Source organism: Berghia stephanieae, chromosome 7 (assembly GCF_034508935.2).
Source record: "Berghia stephanieae isolate SIO BIC M18660-M18661 chromosome 7, UCSD_Bste_1.3, whole genome shotgun sequence".
Taxonomy (NCBI): domain Eukaryota; kingdom Metazoa; phylum Mollusca; class Gastropoda; order Nudibranchia; family Aeolidiidae; genus Berghia; species Berghia stephanieae.
Genome location: NC_088366.1, coordinates 56,544,567 through 56,549,610, shown reverse-complemented (window position 1 = coordinate 56,549,610; position 5,044 = coordinate 56,544,567). Strand labels below are relative to the sequence as shown.

The 5,044-nt window shown below is 38.5% G+C and overlaps 1 protein-coding gene across 2 annotated transcripts in view; it reads right to left on the bottom strand.

The window, feature by feature from the left end:
* Positions 1-4,679, bottom strand: part of LOC144977541 (pyruvate dehydrogenase phosphatase regulatory subunit, mitochondrial-like) — a 59,460-nt gene extending 54,781 nt beyond the window's left edge. The window contains exon 1 of one of the 2 annotated variants that reach the window (XM_078922865.1): positions 4,303-4,679. The gene's annotated coding sequence lies outside the window, so the exon portion shown is untranslated. The remainder of the gene's footprint in view (positions 1-4,302) is intronic. The other variant, XM_078922868.1, reaches the window with a different exon arrangement.
* Positions 4,680-5,044: the final 365 nt, after the last annotated feature.

Here is a 5,044-nt window from a genome sequence, read left to right as displayed (position 1 = left end):
CACTTCCGTTCCAGATCTGTACACTTTTCTTTACTGGTTTTACACGTTTAAAAACAGGGCGGTAGGTGGGGAGTAGCAAGAGCATGCAGTGGTCAGATAAACCTAATGGGGCACGGGGTAAACATTTATAACTATTTTTAATATTACACAGGAATAAATCTAATGTTTTTTTGTCCCTTGTCTCGCAGTCCACGTATTGATGAAGTCCCGGGAGAGTAAAATCGTAACATTGGTTAAAATCGCCAGTGACCATCAATACGGCATCGGGTGACTTAATTTGAATGTCCTGTATTTCTTTCCTCAAAATATTTTTCGCTGTGGTGTTGTCTGATGATGGTGGAATGTAGACGTTGATGATGATGACATGTGTATATTCCCGGGGTAGATAATATGGTCGTGACGAAACATTTTCTTTATATGACAGTTATTGGGGTGGCACCATTTCTTGTTAATATATGTGCACAAATGGATGATGCCAAGTCTGCAAAGATAGATCATCATCAAGCCCTACTGCAACCTCCTCGTGGTGTCGAACGGTAACAGGTCAAGCTGGCCAACTGCAGAGGGCGACAAGAATAGGCAATGGCAAACCATTCTTGTAACTTTGCCGAGTTAACTGCATGAATAAGTCCAAAAAGTTAAACGGTGACAGCGTAAAGGGGAGCATGTTTTCACGGAAGACTGCTGCCTCGCTCGGTTGGGAGCGTGATGTTCGTCAGGTCACACCGAACCGTCAGCCAGTTACTAGGCGAAATAAATTTAACAAATGTGACAAAACCAAAATTGGGACATGGAATGTCAGGACCTGTGCCCAAAAAGGAAAACTAAACAACATTCTGAAAGAAATGAAACGGCTCCAAATAAATTTCTTGGCCTGGCAGAGATGAGATGGAAAGAGCAGGGAACCATGTCAAAACAAGAAAACAACATGACATATAAGATCATATGGAGTGGTGGAACCTCTTTCCAAAAAGGAGTAGGGATGATCTTAGACCAAAAATCAACCAAATTTTACAAAGGGCACGTAGCAATCTCAGACAGAGTTTTGCTGGTTAAGCTAAGAGGACCTGTAGTTGACACCAATATTATTCAAGTTTATGCACCAACAGAAGAGGCGACAGATGCAGATATGACAGAGTTTTACCATTCACTAGACAAAGCAAAACGAATGTGTACATCACAAGAAGTCCTTATGGTAATGGGGGACCTAAATGCTAAGATTGGCAGAGGCAGAGATGGTGACATAATCGGACCACATGGACTCGGAGACAGAAATGAACGAGGAAACATCTGGGCAGATTGGTGTAGAACAAATAAATTAATGATTTCAAACACCTGGTTTCAACAACACCCAAGAAGAACCTGGACATGGCAATCACCAGGGGACAGAGCAAGGAACCAGATAGACTTTATAGCAGTATCATCAAGATTCAGAAATGGCATATTAAATTGCAAAACCTACCCAGGCGCCGATGTAGACAGTGACCATGTCCCAGTTGTTTGTACAGTAAGGATAAAGTTTAAAGCTATTCAGAGAACAGCTGGTAGAATAAAGAGGGATTACAGGTTATGCAAAGACAATGGCATACAAACAAAAATGAGAGAAGAATTTGAAAATGCACTCATGATACAAAGCCAAAGTGAACCTGATAATGAAAAATGTGAAAAACAATTTGATATATTCCAAAAGTGTGTCAAAGCAACTGCAGAAAAGCATTTACCAATAGCTCAAATAAACAGCAAAAAGGAATGGATGACAAATGAAATTCTAAACCTATTTGAAGAAAGACGAAAATGCAACAGAGGGTCTGCAGAATACCAAACATTGAACAACCACATTAAATCCAAATGCATCGAGGCACACGAGAACTATCTAGACTGGAAATGCTGCGAAATCGAAAGAGAATACAAACCCAACCCCCAACAAGCTCACCAAAGAATAAAAGAACTATCAGGGAAAAGGAAAAGCAAAGCAGCAGGAAGTTGTATCCAAAACAAACAAGGGGAACTGCTATTTGAAGAACAACATATAGAAAGCCGATGGGTAGAATACATAGGCGAACTGTACAATGATCCAAATAGAAATGAACCACCACTGAAATTCAAAGAACCATTAAGCGGACCAAACATCACCAAAAGTGAAATTGAACATGCCATGGAACGAATGAGGGATGGTAAAGCAACAGGCCCTGATGAAATATCTGTAGAGGTATTAAAAAGCCTAGGAGATCTAGCAATTGATGAACTTCACATATTATTCAACAATATATACAATACTGGGAAAATTCCAGAAGATCTCTGTAACTCTATTTTCATAGCAATACCAAAGAAAGCAGGTGCAGTCAGATGCGAAAATTTTAGAACTATAAGTTTAATAAGCCACATCAACAAAATACTGTTGCGTATAATTATCAACAGGCTAAGGAATAAGATTAACCCCGAAATCGCAGAAGAACAATATGGATTCCAACCTGACAGAGGGACAAGGAACGCAATATACCTCCTCCGTGTTTTAAGTGAAAGAGCTATACAGGTTCAGACCCCACTATACCTCTGTTTTGTCGACTACAAAAAAGCTTTTGATAGAGTACGCCACGAAGAAATACTAAAACAACTGCACTCCATTGGCGCTGATGAGAAAGACCTCAGACTCATGCAAACATTATACTACACCCAGCAGGCATCTATCAAAATCGGAAACTCTACAGGAAATTCCATTCCTATTAAGAAAGGAGTCCGTCAAGGGTGTGTTGCCTCACCAGATCTGTTTAATCTATACCAAGAAACAATCATGAGGGGCATAAATAATATGGAGGGAATAAAAGTGGGAGGTCACAACATAAATAATATAAGATACGCAGACGATACGGTACTCATTGCAACATCAGAAATCCAACTTCAAAAGATTGTTGACAAAGTGGTAGTAGATAGTGAAGCCAAGGGAATGGAAGTGAATATCACCAAAACGGAATGCATGGTAATACAGAAAAACCCCGAAAACAACAACACCTGCAATATAACGATTCACGGCGAGCAACTTACCAACGTAGAAAGTTTTAAATACCTAGGTTCAATAGTGACAACAGATGGAAGATGTAACCGAGACATACGAGCAAGAATAACTCAAGCCAAACAGGCCTTCATGGACCTGGGAAACATTTTGAAAAACAAACAGATGTCGTTCGGGATTAGATTCCGAGTCTTGAAGTGCTACGTGTGGCCAATCTTGTTATACGGATGCGAAAGCTGGACTACAAATGCAGAAACACAAAAGAACATTGAAGCTTTTGAAATGTGGTGCTTGAGAAGGATGCAGAGAATATCGTATACTGCACACAAAACGAACGAAGAAGTGCTAAAACAAACATACCAACAAAGGAAACTAATGCCCTTAATAGTGGATCGACAACTATCCTTTTTCGGACACATAGTAAGGAAAGATAAGAATGAATACCTGGCAAGTTGTGGAAAAATACCTGGTAAACGCGCCCGGGGGAGACAAAGAAAAACACTCATAGACCAACTGAAGGGCTTCACCAGCCTAACAATCCAAGAGCTGTTTGAAAAGGCAAGAGACAGGGAGGAATGGAGAGAGATAATTCATGCAGTATCCGAAGCCTGGACCAGGCATGGAACCTAGAAGAAGAAGATATGTGCACACCCCACCCCCAGTTCGTTTATTTACATTAGTCCGATCTCCTCGAAATAGTGAATATTGTTCAATATTAAAACATGATGATGGTATGTGAGGAGATAGCCAAGTCTCTGTTAACGCTATTATGGAGGCTTGACGATAGTCACTATTAAAACGACACAGTGAAAACAGTTCATCAATTTTATTTTTCAGTGATCTTACATTACCTGTCACTACACAGGGTAAAAATGAACGAAAAGGCCGTCTGTTAAATTTTGTTTTTATTCCTCCTTTTCTCCCCCTCTTTCTTACTTTAATAAACGATGTGTCAATAGTGGGTGGTGGGGGTGACACGGGTTGGAGGGATCGGAGAGTCTCTGGAGTATAAGTTATCGATAGGCTTTTGGCAGCAAAATTACAGGCTAAAACGCCATTTATGCTTATAAATATACTAATAAATATAAAAATCAGGAACAATATATACTTCACATCCATTTTGAATAAAAATTAGGCGTAAATTCCGACGATTGAATGATAAATGAATAAAAATATGTGTAGAAAATAGGTAAACATTCACAACACGTCTGTTGTCGCCGGAAGCCAGCGCCATAAGCTGATGATGATACTCTAAGAACGACAAACAAGCAATAATTGCAATTTATACATACCTTTACAGGTTGCAATGCTATTCACCTAACATACACCTCGATTTTGAATTCGTCACTGAACACACATCCAGTTGCAGTAAGCCTTGGTAATTAATTGACTGATAGAGATAAAACTTCTTCATGTTTATCCTAGCAAAAGGTCGAAGTTGAACTGGTATTGACCAGTCAAATGAAAGTAAACGAGTTTATCCTTTCTAATGATAAAGCGGTTTACGGGTAGATATCAACCCTTATGTTATCAGGCTTGGCTGCATTTATTTCAAACCATATCATAATACGGTATGTTGCCAATCTTCTCAAAACGGTGTTAACGTAGGGTGAATCTGTGCGGCTATGCGGTCTAGTAGTCCTTCAAAGCCATGAGTTTATCCCTGTTTCTGTAGCGTAAAACAAACAATAGCAATTGCTTGCTACCTTTTGGATAGGACGCTAGTCTATCGCAAAGTACTTTCCGCCAAATTTAATAATAATAATAATAATAATAATAATAATAATAATAATAATAATAATAATAATAATAATAATAATAATAATAATAATAATAATAATACTTTATTGCATCCCAAAAAGGAAATTTTTTGTACAGACGTGTTATAATTTACACATAAGATAAAAATACAATGGAAATAGGATGTATATATATAAAAAAGGAGCAGCTCTATAACCAGAGCTGCGCTTTATAATATGAATAATTTCAACACTGTAAAATAGTTTAAACTGTCACTATAAATTGAAAATTGAA